Source organism: Dermacentor silvarum, chromosome 5 (assembly GCF_013339745.2).
Source record: "Dermacentor silvarum isolate Dsil-2018 chromosome 5, BIME_Dsil_1.4, whole genome shotgun sequence".
In the NCBI taxonomy this organism is placed as follows: Eukaryota; Metazoa; Arthropoda; class Arachnida; order Ixodida; family Ixodidae; genus Dermacentor; species Dermacentor silvarum.
Window position 1 is genome coordinate 154,685,716 of NC_051158.1, and position 16,612 is coordinate 154,702,327.

General features: G+C 41.1%; 1 long non-coding RNA gene across 1 annotated transcript; it reads left to right on the forward strand.

Annotated features, from left to right (window-relative positions):
• Positions 1-217: 217 nt before the first annotated feature.
• On the forward strand, positions 218-13,468 carry LOC125946075 (uncharacterized). Its single transcript, XR_007467388.1, has 5 exons — positions 218-444; positions 2,323-2,424; positions 2,531-2,709; positions 6,045-6,138; positions 10,446-13,468. It is a non-coding gene; the product is annotated as an uncharacterized LOC125946075 (long non-coding RNA).
• Positions 13,469-16,612: the final 3,144 nt, after the last annotated feature.

Here is a 16,612-nt window from a genome sequence, read left to right on the forward strand (position 1 = left end):
ACCGCTGTTGCGCACTCCAAAACAAATTAAACTTTAAAGCGTTTTTAAATTACAACACGCACGTATTATTTGGTCCTAATCAAGAGAGGTCAATTATATTATAACGCGCACGTCTTTTTCATTACATTAAACGAATTTATGCGGCGTGTGCGACAAAATCTGGCAGCAAGCAACTCTGGGCGTCGCATCAGTCGCATTGTTGACATCGCGCCATACGCGGCCGTCCGTCGCGCTCCTACGATTACGCGCTCTTCTCGCGCTCCGCGGTTCCTGCCATTTTACGAACTTTGACGTTCTGCAGTTGTACCTTTCGAGATGGCAGGTGTAGTGTGTTTAGTCATCTTAGAAACAGGTGAGCGTAAAAAGCTCGTGCTGCCGACAGGAGCCTATGCAGAACTTCTAGCGGCTTTGGCGCCATTTGTGCCCGTCAACGAGAACACACTGGTGAGTACCTTGAATATCTTGACTGCTTTGCATTTGGGTGTGATGGTTAATATAGTGTCGCTTCCGTAAGTAGTCATGGTTGAAAAATTGCAAGCAGCGCGACAAAAGGCGGACAGCTATAGAGGGACTCGGAAACAGACAAGACAAGCGCTTTTTGTATCTCTTTTTCTATGCATGTGCGCGCGTTTTTTCTCGCTGTTTGTAACTTCCCAAGCATGAATACATGCCAACTCGCAACTTTCGGTACTTTTGGTACAACTATTATGGACTGAAAAAACGAAGGTGCCCGTCCTTTCGATACGGTACTTTCGATGTGTGTCTCTTCGTCTTAGTTTCTTTTTCGCACCACAGTATACTTATGACCATCGCTGCACTAACCCACTAGTTGAAACGAAGAGCACGTACGTACATCCTTCGCGTTATGAGATTTGTCTACACGTAGTATATTTGCACGCGTAAGCGTAATTAATTTTCTGAACGTGACAAAAATTTAATATTACCAAGAATTGGCACGTGCTTCAACGCAATACAGGGTGTTTCACTTAATTTGAGTGAAAACTTTAAATATGCACATGCTACGTAGCTGGACAGAACCAAGTTAAAGTTGTTTGCCGTCTCGGATATTATTTTATGCATTGTGACTAATTAGATAATTGGTCTTAATCAACTTCCTAATTACAGTCATATGAAAGGTGTAAGTGAGAAAATTGTAGAGCAACATGAATAACTCCCGATACAGCGTTCTGTTGCTCAATACGTGATAGTACATAAAAGTGCTTTTCCGAGTGTGAAAAATGCCCGCGAATACACGCAAAGTGCCTCGAGCGGCCAGTCGCGCGGCAATATTGCGTGCATTGGCGGGCTTCATTCACGCTCGGAAAAAATACTTCTATGTAGCCCGTATTGAGCAACAGAAAACTGTATCGGGAGTTTTTCATGTCACTCTACATTTTTTTTTCATTTAGACCGTTCATCTAATTATAATAATTGGTAAGTTTATTAATTAAGGCATTACCTAATTAGGCGGATGCAAAAAATCTCTATCTCCCAGTGACGTGTCATTTGCATATTCTTATTTGGCTCCAGCTATGTGAAACACCTTGTTTGTATGTATGTATGTATTTATGTATGTATGTATATATATATATATATATATATATATAGATATATATGTGTGTGTGTGTGTGTGTGTGTGTGTGAACGAGAAGAAAGGAAACTGAGGGGCCCGATTTCTATTAGTCCTATCATGAGAAGCCAACAAAGACAGCATAGGGGAAATTACTTGCCCTTATTGAGTCAAAGCAATGATAAAAATAATGAAAATCAAAATGGATGAAAAAACAACTACATATATTTGTTTCTATATATATATATATATATATATATATATATATATATATATATATATATATATATATATATATATATATATAATTGCTACTTCAGTGCTCTGGATTTTCTGCTTTATCAAGGTGCTCTCCTGAGGCCTCTGGTGCATGACCCATCACCACACTAAAGTTAATATTAATAGCATGCAACATGATGTGACACTCTTTGCATGCCCTTATTCATCCCCGATCAATAAATCACGTGCCACTCAGTCGCATGTTGTAAGTAGCTACACTGTTTTGTAGTTCTTGGATAATTTTTGAGTTTAGTCGTTACATGGATAAAAATATCAATAGGAAACTGCGCCATCAGCTCGAGAAAAAGTCTTAAGAGGTTGTAACGTAACGTGAGTCTATACCGTGTGTAATATGTTTCTATTCTTGCCCCTTTGGGCTGTGAGCAGGCTGCACCAATAGGCACTGGAAGAGCTGTAATAGTATGTGTGCACCCAAGAAACACTGATATTTATAATTAAAATCCTTTGTTCAGCTCCAGGTCCACGGCGACGACCTGGATGACTTTATTGACCTAGAGGCAGATGTCATAATTCCCTGACAATGCTGGCCCCCCTGATGAGCGTCTTGGTCTCAGGTAAGAGCTGGTACTTCATAGAAAAAGCACAGAAAGGCCCTTTGTAATTCACTGCAGCTAAAAGCAGTTACTATTTTGTGAACTTAACAATAACAATCCTTTTCAGTGATGGCTTCTCCATCATCAGGTGCATGTGCCACTTCAAAAGCAGTTCGACTATTTGGACTTCAAATTGCCATCATTCGGCCCATACGAAGAGGTCCTACAGCGAAAAGAGCCTTTGGGGGGGCCGGTGAGGTGGGCAATCATTGACCGCCTTTTTCAAGCGTGTTTCGAGATAGCACGGTAAGCAGTGCTTTTGCATTAACCTAATGTCTGGTCCCATGTTATGTCAACTTACATAGAATTTAGCCTCCAGCCCCACCTGTTAAGGACCGCAGTGATTGCAATCACACTGGTCCCTAATGTTGATTACTGGTGGACTTTTTTATTGTAGAATTATTAGTTCAAAGCACCTGGTGCCAAAAAAAAATTTATAGGTCTTACTGGTATCTTACTGGTCTGGGGCGACTGAATTTGGCAATAAACTAGTTGTACCACTAAATAAAAAAATAATTTCACTAGGTTAATGCTGATAGAAAGCACAGCTATTTCTGGTGGTAAACGTTTTGTGGTAAGCCTCTCACAGTGCTGCTGAGACTGCTGTCGCGGTACTGCTGCCTTCTTTTTTTCATCAAACTAGCGAAAACAGGCTCCCATCATAACACAGTCGTTAGGGCAGTCATCTTCGGTGTCAAGGCAGGCAGTTTGAATCATAGCACTAATGCCTCATGTCTATTTGTCTTTCTTTCCTGTGTCAACTCGTTTCTTTTTTTTTTGCTTTTGCGCAAGTGGTATATTACAGCACAAAATTTAACTTCTCACGCAGTGTTTTAGTGGTGAATCGAGATATGAAAACTAATGTTTATAAACTGGAACAGCTGTTGACCTTATTATAGTGTGATATTGCAGACACGTATACTCCCTATTAGGTGAAGTTATGACAGCTATAGCTTCCCCATTGAACCTCGGGATAGTTTTCACACATTTGTACACTATCTTCGAGTGGTTTTGGTTGTACTAACACTTCCCACAGCTTCCTTCAGGTTCTTCTTGCTTTTTTTTTAGTTTTAAGATATGTGGTAAACAAATTATATGAATGCTTTTTTTTATAGTCACAGAAACCACTAAACTTCTTTGTATATGCTGTGCAATAGTGAAAATACTCGACTGGTTCTTACTAGATGCAGTGGTTTATTAGCGGATTCCCCAGCTGCAACAACTAGTGAACCAGGTGGAACTGCTTACTTAGTGTAGGGAATTGCCTAAAAAACCAGTTGAACTGGTAAGCAATTTAAATGTGAGTGCCCAACTCATATTGCAATACCATCCTTCTCAAGGCCCGTTGCAAAGTGCAGTAATCGCGTAGCTGAACAAGCTCTAGGCAACTACAGTGAAAATATTCTTTGTCATTGCAATGAACAAAAGGCAGTCCACAGCACAAGTGAATGAGAGGCTTTTGAACACAGTGCTATGCTGACAATTTTGTTGTGTACCAGACTATCAGGAAATCGATTGCAAATTTATGTAACCTGCAGGATGAACTGAAGCACACATTTTGGGACAGAATGCAACAGGCCAACTATTCAAGAGGGCACAACTGTTTTTAATACCGGGTGTTCCAGCGAACACTTTAAAATTTTTTTAAAGGTTGCCTGGGGCACATAGCACAATTTTAGTTCATGTGCTGGTCTACTCGGAGGCGGACATTACTTGTACAAAAAATTGAAAGGCGTAATCGACTAATTAACAATATTCACTAATTAACTACTTTCCTAACATCGTTTTATGTATTCGAGCACAAACGTACCTGGAACGCCAATGCATTTCTCCGCAAATTTTGGGAATCAATATCTCTAAGCTGGTGTCATCCTGACAATTCGTTCCAAGTGAATCCGCGTTTCGAACGCCACGGCTAGAATTTCTAAATTGCAATATGGGCCATACAGTGACTAGTTAAAGAACTTAATTAGTGCACTTTTGTTACTTAGTCGATTAGGCATTTCAATTTTTTTTGCATGCCCGCCTCTTCGAGTAGACCAGCTCATAAACTAGAATTGTGCTATCTGCCACAGGCAACCTTTAAATAAGTTTGTAAGTGTACGCTGAAACACCCTGTATACTGCCTGCAGTAACATTCCAATAGCAAGAAAAAAGTGCTGAGCCCAAATAAACAGAAGCACTTATTCTCAGGCTAGTTGGTTCATAACTAAAAAGCAAAACAACTACACGAAAAACCCACACAATAAGGAACATGTGCCACTGATGTGATTACTGATGCCTTTCACTGCATTAAAAAAACGTGAAAGACATCCGGCGTAGTCATTACAATTACGCCAGCCAGGCTTCTTTGGCTCTTGCTAATGAAGAAATTTAGTCTCTAGATGTATATTTGGGTAGCTATTGTGTGCATTGCCTTGTCCAAGTGCTGCTATGTGGGCGTAGTTTTTATAGGTATGTGTTATGCTACTGCAGGCAGCTGCATATTAATGTGGCTATACTGTTGTGAATAAAATAAGTTGGAGGGTGGCATCTTTTGGTTCCACGTGCCTTTGTCCCCGTATTCTTACACCACAATGCAATGTCACACAAGTTCTGCTTCTGCAAGGTGACTTGCAGGCAGAATAGTCTCACTACCTTAAAACGTTATAATGTAAATGCCAAAGAGTAGTAATTGAACAACAAGCCAGATAGCCCCTTCAGTCACGAATTATGATCAGCTGTCGATAAATGTATGAAATTTACATAATTTCATGCCAAGGTGCTGCAGACACCATTAAGAGCAAGTAAAGGTGGTAGAATGACTGCATGTTATTATGAGTCACCATAATTACAGTGATTAAGTATTTAATTATTGTGCACTCATTAATGTGTTTGTTAATAAATATAATTGAATGACTAGCATGAATTACTTGCACAAGTTAATTATTGGTTGCACGCATTACTAGAAAAAAAAAGTTTGCAATTGCTACAGAAACACCTTGCACCTCCCGTCAAACACTGTAGTGCCTTCTCCAAGGCGATCTTTGGTAGCGATAGATTTTCCTCAGAAGTATAACAGAGGTACTTGAGGCAAGAACGTTCAATTTACCTTAAGCTTAATTTTTGTGATCTATTCCTTGCCACAATTGAACAGATATGGCGAAAATAAGTCGTGTCTACAAATGTGTAGACCGTGACTGAAGGGGATATGCCCTTAACAGAGGTGTAGTGCACCTGCATCCTGCACTTTTATATAAACAGCTTACTGCATTGCCTGTCTAGGTGTGTATGTTTAAATGCCTGCATTCATGGATGTCGGAAACTGAAGTTGCGTGGTGTATTTCCTGAGTTCCTTTAAAATATAACCTTTTGTCCTACATGAATATTTTTTTTGGGCTTGAACACAGAGTGGTTTGCAGGTTGGCCTATGTTGAGTGAGGGGCTGATAATCAATTATTTCTTTCAACCATTTAGAATGTACATAAGAAATAATCATTGCGTTAATTGGTTTTCTGAAGATTCTTTACAGCTTTTAGTGCTTTCCTGAGATGTTTTCTGGCTGTACTGATAATACATATTGATACATCTCTTCTGTATAGGTATCCTTCCAAGGAACTTTATTGCACTGCTGTGGAGCAACTAATTCAAAAATATCCGCACTTGCGTGACAAAGTGAAGAAAGGCAGTGGCATGGTGAGTGTAAAACTTTTCCCATCTTTCCCTTCCCATTTTAGTACATAGGTGCCTCATTGAGGTCTTATGCAGTGGTTCTCACAGCTGGATTGATGCGGTGTGGCAGAGCTCATTGCAGGGTTTTATAATCTGCAAGACCAACAACAAGGAAGATGTGCAGTTTATTAAAAATGCAATGATGAGATGACGATAGGCAGTAATGAGTCGGTGTTTATGAAACTAGGAAGCCTAATTCAGGAACCTTGAATATTGTGTAACTTCACTCAGGCACCTGAAATAACTGAGTCTTTTTATGTAATATGCAACAAGCTGAGATTATATCCGGAAAATGAATAGAATATATCGAAATCCGGGAAACTCATGTTACAAAGTTCAAATCTGGTGGTGTTCTGATACCATACAGCAGTAAAAGCTTCATGGAGCTCTCAGTGTTATGTATCTTGTGTGCACCTACACAAGTAAGAGAAGGAAGATCCAACAGATTGAAATGGTAGAAACATAACTAGTACTTAAAATTTTTTGATCATGTGAGCGCTATTTGAAGTTTCCGCAAAGAAGCAATAGTTGGTTGGAGGTAATTTTTTTTTATTCAAGTCTGAAACTAGGTGTAACAACAAAGTTTATTTTAGAGCATTCTGGTATCCTTCTTTCATATAATGTGATAGCTGAATGTATTTTAGAATTTAGCGCGTTTATTTGGCTCAGTAAAAAAGCAAGAAATGTTGCGTTTTCAGAATTTTTTTCACGTAAACTGTGCAAAATTTTCAGCTACGATTTTTTTCTTCCTTTTCGCATGTTGCTATAGTGTATGCTAAAAATAATTTGAAATTCTTAAGGCATATATTTTTTTACAAAAACACCTCCAAAGTTGGCAAAAAGTGGATTTTTTGTGAGATTCATGCCACATTTAAGCCTTAAGGCCCTCCAGATAAAAATGCGTGCGTGAATCAACGCGAACTATGCTGTGAAAACACAGTGCAGGGTGGACTCTGTCCCCGACGCAGATCGCTTTCAAGATACAAGCCACCCGGAGTAGAACCCCCCTCCTACTCCCCACGTTCCCCCCCTCCCTACTCGCCGAGTAAGGAGGGCAGGAGCTTTCTACTCCGGGTGGCACGAAGGTCAATTCGCTCGCTGCTGCAGCCGCGCTGCCTCACCCCAACGTTTTGACAGCGAGTTTCCGCAGTCATAGAGTGAGACGTGTTCATGTTTGCTTGTGCACGTGTGACACCATGCTTGTTAATTTACTTAGTATGCTTACGTTTACAAGTTTATACGGCCGATAAAACTACTATCCTTACGTCCTATCATCATCATCAGCCTATATTTATGTCCACTGCAGGACGGTGAGTCTCCCTGCGATCTCCAATTACCCCTGTCTTGCACTAGCTGATTTCAACTTGCGCCTGCAAATTTCCCGACTACCTATAGCTGTCCACTAATTTGCTATGGCAATCGATGGTTCGATTTTCGGGCGAAACTGCGATTTATTTAACAAAATGCTCATCTATGCATTAAAGCACAAAAGTAACAGCCCACCTATTTCGTCCCACACTTTAGGAAATGATACCTCAACATTGGTGTCATCGTGGAAATTATTTCAAGTGGATGCGTCTTTCAAACTCGGCGGCTACAATTCGTAAATTGCAATATGCGCCGTAAAGTAATTAATTAGGAAGTTAATTAGCAGTTGTTTGTTAATTAGTTCAATACGTGTTTCGATTTCTCGTGCAAGTATTGCCCGCCTCTGAACAATCCCGCTCAAGGACTAGAAATATATCTGCTACAGGCGATTTTTAAAAATTCCATAAATCTTAAACATGATCACCCCATATACTAGCCGCCGTCTGCTGGGCGACAGACGGCGGCGACGCGCAGCGGACAACGAGCAGACAACGAGGGGAGCGGCAGCACGTACGTAATGCCTACTGGTGATATTGCTTGTTGACGTCAAAAATTTTTTTCTCGCTTCAAACAAAATTTACTCGAATAAAAATTTCTAGATCGCAAGCTAAGAGCCCGGTGCTCATATTGAGCTATCTGACATATTTTTATCTGGAGGACCTTAAGGCTTAAATGTGGCATGAATCTAGCAAAAAATCCACTTTTTGCCAACTTTGGAGGTGTTTTTCTAAAAAAATGTAGGCCTTAAAAATTTCAAATTATTTTTAGCATACACTATAGCAACATGCGAAAAGGAAGAAAAATATTGTAGCTGAAAAATTCGTACAATTTGCGCGAAAAAAATTCTAATAACGCAACATTTCTTGCTTTTTTTACTGAGCCAAATAAACGCGCTAAACTCTAAAATGCATTCAGTTATCACATTATATGAAAGAAGGATGCCCCTAGAATGCTCTAAAGTAAACTTTGTTATTACACCTAGTTTCAGACTTGAATAAAAAAAAATTTACCTCCAACCAACTATTCCCTCTTTGCGGAAACTTCAAAGAGCGCTCACGTGATCAAAAATTTCTTTTCGATCAAGATACTTTGGTGAAACCTTATTCACACAATAGCCATCCAGCCCAATTTTTTTCAAGAAAATCAACGATGGTCGGTTTTTGGGCTGGGACGTTTCGCGTGGAATGACCCCAATACATTTCTCCGCAACGTTCGGGAATTAATATCTTAAAACTGGTGTCATCCTGAGGATTCGTTCCAAGTGGATCCGCCTTACGAACTCTGCAGCTAAATTTGTTAATTGCAATACGGGCCACAAGGTAAAAAAACATAATTAGTGAATTTAAGTTAATTAGTCGATTATGCATTCCAGTTTTTTCTGCAAGTAATGTATGCCTCTTTGAATAGACCAGCTCATGATCTAGAATTGTGCTATCTGCCACAGGCAACCTTTAAAAAAATTTAAAAGTGTTTGCAGAAACACCCTGTATATACACTAGACAGGAAAGGGATGTGAAAATCAGCCTGGCAACTGTCACCGGAAGGTGCACAACACCTGCCTACTCCTTGGAAAGCAGGAGACAGCAACATAGAATTGGAAGATAGGAAGAAGGGGATGGCAGAGAAAAGAAAGAGAAAGATGACATATCTCAAAGAACTAGGTAGAACACACACAATACAGGTCATACATAGTAAGGCTGGTCACTGCAGGTCACGCCACTAAATAATATCGAAATAGAAAAAATAGTGTCTGAGTTCATGTCACCCGAAAACAGAAATAGGCTACAAACGTGAACCTAAGATAGATTCTTTTAGAAAAGCGAGAGTGTGATGCACCTGATCACGTCGAAACACACAACCACTGGGGAACAAATATTCGTTGAGTGTCGTACACTGCAGGCCAAGAAGGTGACAGTCTCTCACAAGCGACGTGCGCTGCGCAATAGAAGCAGAACACTCCAATATCAACGTACACGATGGACTGGCCACATGTCCTTGTCAGTATAAACGTTCACACACGTTCACACAGCCAACCCTTGGCTTGAGTAGTTGTGCTCTAGTGCGACGAGGCAAGCCTTGATCACGGGGTGGGAACATTCCATTTGCGAAACGTTGGTCTGGATGCTAACTGAGTAAGCTTTGACAAATCGGCAGATGAGCGTCATCAATCTAGCACAACATTTCAGGGCAGGCACAGCCGTTATGGGCGCAAGTAAAGCCAGCCGAACAGCCTCGTTATTTCTGGCGATCTCTGTGTGAAGGTATCCATTGGGCAATGAAAGATGTCATATGAGACAATTTTGTTGGCAGAGTCAGTTATGCTGTGCACAACTGGACAGTCAATCTGCCTGCGTTGTAATCTGCTAAGGGCAGCGCGAGAGTCCGTAAAGATGGCAATCTTTACACTTACACAAGTAAAAGAACCAAGATCCAACAGAATGAAATGGCATAAATAGAACTAGTACCTTTAAAAAAATTGTTTGTGATGCGCAGTAACAGGTAACGGGCTTTTGTTATAGGTATGCATACACATTTCTTTAGCCAACTGGAATAATATGTGTGCTGTTTTATGCACTAAAGTAACGAAAGTTATGTCTTTTATGCATCTTTGTTCAAATAATCTACAGGAAGAAGGCGGTGAACGTGTCCACAGAAATGCAAGCCGTTCGGGCCCGGAGCTACCGCAAGAGTCCCAGGGAGCCAGTGGTAGTGGTGGCAAACAGGAAGCTGTTCCGCCTCTCTGTTAGTGTTTATTATTTTTGTTTTGTTTTGCATGCACCTCTGAAAATGCCGGTAAAGTGTTGTCAGTGGTGCACATCTTTTGGCTGTTTTTTTGTTTCACTGATATTTTTCTTTTAACTATCGATGTTTCGTCACTGAGGGGCTGGTTTTACATATTGCAGGACAACAATGACCTCATCGTTTATGGGGAGACCCTGGAGTCACTGCTTTCTCGATTTGAGCTACACAAAGCCACGGGTGAAAGCATTGGAGTTAGTCAATTTTTGCAATAACTTTTGCTAGGCAAAAAAAAATTTCAGATACATTTCCTCGGCAAAGTTCCTGTAAAAATTATTTTGCCTAACAAAAGCAGCCGTGGCTTCTGTGGCCGGCAGGTTGCCCAAGCCATGGTAGAACAGTGCTTGCTTTAGAGGGACACGAAAGAGAAAATTTATTCGAGCTTTATTAAATAATTCTTCTACCACACCGAAAAAACAACTCTTACTGTGAGAATCGGCTTGATAAGCCAGACAACATGCAAAAACGAAAACTGGTGTCGCCACCACCACCTTATGATTCCTGCACCAGCTCGCTGTGATATGGAATTTGACGGTGTCTGTTCGGATCTAGTGAATGTTCTATTGGCCAATATTTATGAATTCTGTTCTAAAGGAGTCCAAGAATAAACTTAGTTGAAGTATATGACTCCACACTGACGTGCTGGTGCAGCATAAAATCTGAAAAATGAAAGTTAAATCTTCATTTTCTCTTGCATTAATCAGCTTATTGCCACAATGTTCATGAATATAAAGTTCTGAAAGGTTGTTTTATCAGTCTAAAATGATTTACTGTTTCTCTTTAGTGTTGCTGTAATGAACCTTTAGCAACAAAATGTGTCTTAGTATGCCACTGGTATTCTCAGTGAGGGCAAAAGCACCAGCAGCATGCTCAATGGTTCTGTACCAACTGATAATTTGAAGGATGTCCTTTGCCACTAGGGTTAGGCCAACGTGGCTCTGTTTTAATCACCGTAAGTGTAATATACAAAACTTAATGGCCCAGAACGGGTAATTCAGGGGGGAGTTGAATTGGCCATTTTTATTTCTTTTTTTTCTTTATCATGGACTTCTCACATTACACTTTGTCATAACGCATTCACTTTAGAGTAACTGTGGAGAGTAAGGTGGTTTGGTATTCAGACATGCCTGCTGTGTGTAAACAGTGCTAGATGAACAATACAAAGAGACACCATAGATGCTGACTAGCAACATGAAGGGGATTGAGGGCAGCTACAAATATACATCCTTGTAGTTGCACCTAGATAGCACTATGTTCAATTTGTGACACAAGCATATGACATCCATCACAACCGCATGTCTAGAAACAGACAAGGGCAACACGCTCAATTACCTTTTAGACTATCTAAGAAGCACTACAATTTTGAGGCAACGAAATTGAAATCTGGCTTATGCCCATGAATACCGAAGTACAGTTGTGCAACATGTTCCTCTTCCGTGGAAAAAGGGCTGCATACGTTTTCTTTGTGCACCAGGGGGAGTGGTATCAGTTAATGGCTGTTTTCACATATATATTTTCAGTCGTGTGTATTAGCAATCACCACTTTCCTCATCTGAGTGAGCGCCTTTAGTAGAAAGTTTGAAAGTTGATAGAACATGTTGCTCTTGGTTGTTGCAGTTTTCTTCCTAACTATCCATTCATTGCACTATGCCCCCATGTCTTAGGCAACTAGCTGTTTGAAGGTCAGTATGCTATCAATGGGTCTAATGATCATCTCTAGTGCTAACTGCCTCATTTGCTTGTTGCAATACTTAAGAGTTAGATTTTGTATATTGTGTCATTTGTTTGTTTTCACTGTACTTTAGTTTCACTGCATCTTGAATGCGTTGTGATAGTTTTTCTTTTGAATTGAAAGATTTGGTGAGCAGTTGCCGGCATTGATGTGATAGTATGAATGCTTGCTGTATTTATCACGATTGTTTCATTTCGCTGGGGCAGTAATGGTCATTAGCAGCAGATGCCATTTGTCCTTCCGTGCAATATTTTTATGTTGCATAGTATTGTTCATAATGATCCATTGAATGCACTGCACACCCATGTTCTGGATAACTGCCTGTTTGAAGGAATGATCTGCGTATTCAGTGGGTGTAATGTTAACATCTCCACTACTGACTGTGTATTTAAGAGTTGGATTTTGTATCGTGTGTCACTTGTTTGTTTTCACTATGCTTTAGTTTCACTGCATCTTGAATGCGTTGTGATAGTTTTTCTTTTGAATTGAAAGATTTGGTGAGCAGTTGCCGGCATTGATGTGATAGTACGAATGCTTGCTGTATTTATCACATGATTGTTTCATTTCATCTGGGGCAGTAATGGCCGTTAGCAGCAGACGCCATTTGGCCTTAAGTGCAATATTTTTATGTTGCATAGTATTGTTCATAATGATCCATTGAATGCACTGCACACCCGTGTTCTGGACAACTGCCTGTTTGAAGCAATGATCTGCGTATTCAGTGGGTGTAATGTGAACATCTCTACTACTGACTGTGTATTTAAGAGTTGGATTTTGTATTGCGTGTCACTTGTTTGTTTTCACTATGCTTTAGTTACACTACATCTTGAATGTGTTGTGAAAGTTTTATTTTGCCGTGAGAGATGTAGGCAGATGCCGGCACTAAATTATAGTGCGAATGCTTGCTGTATTTATCACATGATTGTTTCATTTCGTCTGGGACAGTAATGGCCGTTAGCAGCAGACGCCATTTGGCCTTAAGTGCAATATTTTTATGTTGCATAGTGTTGTTCATATTGACCCATTGAATGCACTTCACGCCCATGTCCTGGACAACTGCCTGTTTGAAGTAATGATCTGCATGATATTCAGTGGGTCTAATTTGAACACATCTAGTACTGACTGTGTATTTACGAGTTAGATTTTATATTCTGTGTTAGTTGTTTGTTTTCACTGTACTTTAGCGGGATTGCATATTGAACGTGTTGTGATATATTTTATTTTGCTATGAGAGATCTAGTGGGCAGTTACCAGCCCCAGTCTGTGTATTAGTACAAATATTTATTATGCTTATCACAGCATTTTATAAGGCCATAGTTTTGTGATGATTAACTCATGCCTGACTTTTTTATGAGAAACCTGTCAGAACTAATAAACAATCACTCATGCTTGGGATCCTTGAAATCATCCTTGTAGTCTTTCAATTGTCTTCGAATTTTTAGTTGAATGTGTTGTGCAAAGTGAGTTCCCTGCTCTCAATGAGTTATACTAAAAGTGATCGTGAGAGTAATATGCTGTAGAATATACCTCCTCACAGGAGTAAAAGTACTCCCACATTTTTCTCTATAACCTCTCAAAACAAAGTAAAAATTCACCCAGGAAACACCACAAAAAGTGGCTGGCGGATGTAAAAAAAAACTTCCACATCAGCCCAAAGAAACTCCAGAATAGGCTTGAAAAATTACTCTCGTAAGGAGCCGAGAAATCTTGATGAACGAGGTAAAAAAATACTCCGAGATCAGCTCCAACAAACTACAGAATGGGCTTGAAAAATTATTCTCAGGTAGAGCTAAGAAACCTTGATAACGAGGTAAAAAAATACCCCCACATCAGTTCCAAAAAACCCGAGAATAGGCTTAAAAATAACTCCCAGGAATAGCCTAGAAAACTGGATAAATGACGTAAAAAAGTAATCCCACATCACCTCCAACAAACTCCTGAATGGGCTTGAAAAATTACTCTCGGAAAAAGCTGAGAAAAGTTAATGAATGAGGTAAAAAAATACTCTCACATCAGACCCAAGAAACTCGCGAATGGGCTTGAAAAATAACTCTCAGGAATAGCCGCAAGAACCTCGTGATCGAAGTAAAAATATAGTCCTACTATCGTCCCTAAAAACCTTCACACAGATTAAAAAATTACTCTCGTTTCTACACACAAAAACTCAGTCAGCATGGGAGTAAATTTTTACCTCGACTGATACGTAGTAAAAAAAAACCCAGAAACGGGAATGCGATACGGGACGAGCGGTTTACTCCCATTTCGCGTTATTTTTGTTTACAGTGTAGGTGCTCACTATCACTCATTAACAGGACGTGATCGCTAGTGATTTACGCGACGTCACCCTGGACGTACTCATGCATGCACTCTTCTAACCTGTCAATACGCATTTCAAAAGAAATGGTTTTCAGACTGCGACTGGTTGCTCGATATTATTTAGTAACATTATTATGTGACGTGGCGATTCATGGGAAGCCAAATACCGTAAGGTAGGCGGTTTATGTAAAGGCACATGAAACGAAATGGTTTTCTGATAGTGATATATGTGCTTACTGTTACTGCGTCGCATGACATTTTCAATAGTGGCTCACGCGACCTCACCACACTTTTGCCTTAGCTTGCACTTTTCTACACTGTTACATGTAAATCGAACAAAATGTCAACAGGTGTATTTGCTGTAGAGTCACTAGTGACTGAACTGCTGAACCACTAGTAAATCAACTGCGTCATCGTACTTACACTTTAGCGTGCAGTCCTCTATTCATCTATTCATCGTCTATTCAGAAAAGAGATTCGCAGAGTACAATTACCAGAACAATATTATTCTATCGCTTGGCGGAATCACTAGTGTTAGACTTCTCGCACTTATAAATGCCGGGTGCCTGTATTAACCCGGCAGCCTAGACGGGGGGGGGGGGGGGGGGGGACACCTGTTGAAACCGTGGTAGCGCAGCCCGCCGAAGAGGGAACGATAACTACATGCTTACACGACGAGAGTAGATGAACATGACACAGAGTCCATGCGCGTTTCGCGGCCTCGTTTTTAGACACGTGAGATGCGCCTCAGATCTCGAGGTTGCTGCGTTGCGGCACCACCGCACAGGCCGAACCTTTCCGCCCCCCCCCCCCACCCCCGCTCTCGTAGCGCCCCACGCGAAGCTGAACGCGGCCGACGTGATAGCGCTTGATTAAAACGCAGAGAGGGCGACGGGGGATAGGCATTTGGTGTCGGCTCGGTGTCATGACCCAAAGGAAAATGCCAGCCGCGACGCGTCGATTGTAGTGATGGAACACGTGGTCGGTTAAATACGGTGCGCCGTTCTGGGGCGCTCGCACTGGGGACCAGGCTAGAGGAGTGGCGAATTGACAGGTGCAATTCGTATGATGAGGTCCCTTGAAGAATACTTAGCAAAGGCAGCATCGAAATAAAAATAATTTTTACTGGGCAACATAGACGCATTTAGTCATACGTTTTTCTTACAAATGAATTTTGGCGCCGTTGACCGTGTTCTGTTGTGACCAGCAACTTCTTTATGCTACGGACCTGCATATCAGAGTGTAAGTCAATGCAATTATATTTTGTTGATTGCTGCGGGTTAGCCAAATATAAGTGCGAAACTAGAGACTAGCTGAATCTCAGCCGCGACTCAGTACGCACTCTTTTTTTACAAAGCTCAAGGATGGAGTCCTAGAAGGTCACCTATAAAATAGCGTCGTGATGTATTTAATAAGACATCTCCCTCGAAAACAGAAGTACAAAAATAGTGAGATCTCCTGTACGAAACCATGTAATTTATTCAATGCGGTATTTGATTGCACAAGAGACCAAGGCACTTTCTTGGTGGGTTTATATGAACAAACCGAGAACGACTACATGTCCTCCTCTCTGCGCGCTGCTTGAACAAAAGAAAAGTTGTGCTTATCGAATGCCGCGCAATCCACGCGTTGAAACAAGTGGCATTGCGTGTTCTGCAGCATTCATAGGCAACGAGCGCCTGTGCTCCTTTTGTGTGACTCCTTGTGTAGTCGTCAGCACTAAGTCGCGCCTCTCTCTCTCTCTGAGGTACTCTTTAACTTGACATATGCTGCTGCTGCTGCGTTTGCGATCTTTCTCTCCTCTATTCTCTCAATCCCACATCCCCCCTGTGCAACGCGGTTGAGGTGTCCTCTATTGAGAGACAATTATCGCGTTGCACTTAACCCAACTTTTCACCCCTTTCCACAACAATCTCCAATGAATTTGGAGAAAACTATCTCATTGGATTAAAAAAAAAGTACTGTATGGCGGCAGCCGATTGATGGAATGGTTCGATGCCCAACCAGATGCCTAGCCGATGTTGACCAGATTCGCCTGTTCTGCGCGCTTGTGAGCGGGAGCGTTGTCGTAAATGATGACGGCCTTTGTTTCCGGCTCCTCAGAGTCAGCCTGGGCAGACACGTCGGCGAGAAAGTCATTGAACACGATCCAGTGCACCATTTCGACAATTCGCCAGTGCAGCACGCTGTTGGCCGACATGCAGGCGATGATGTTGTTGTTCG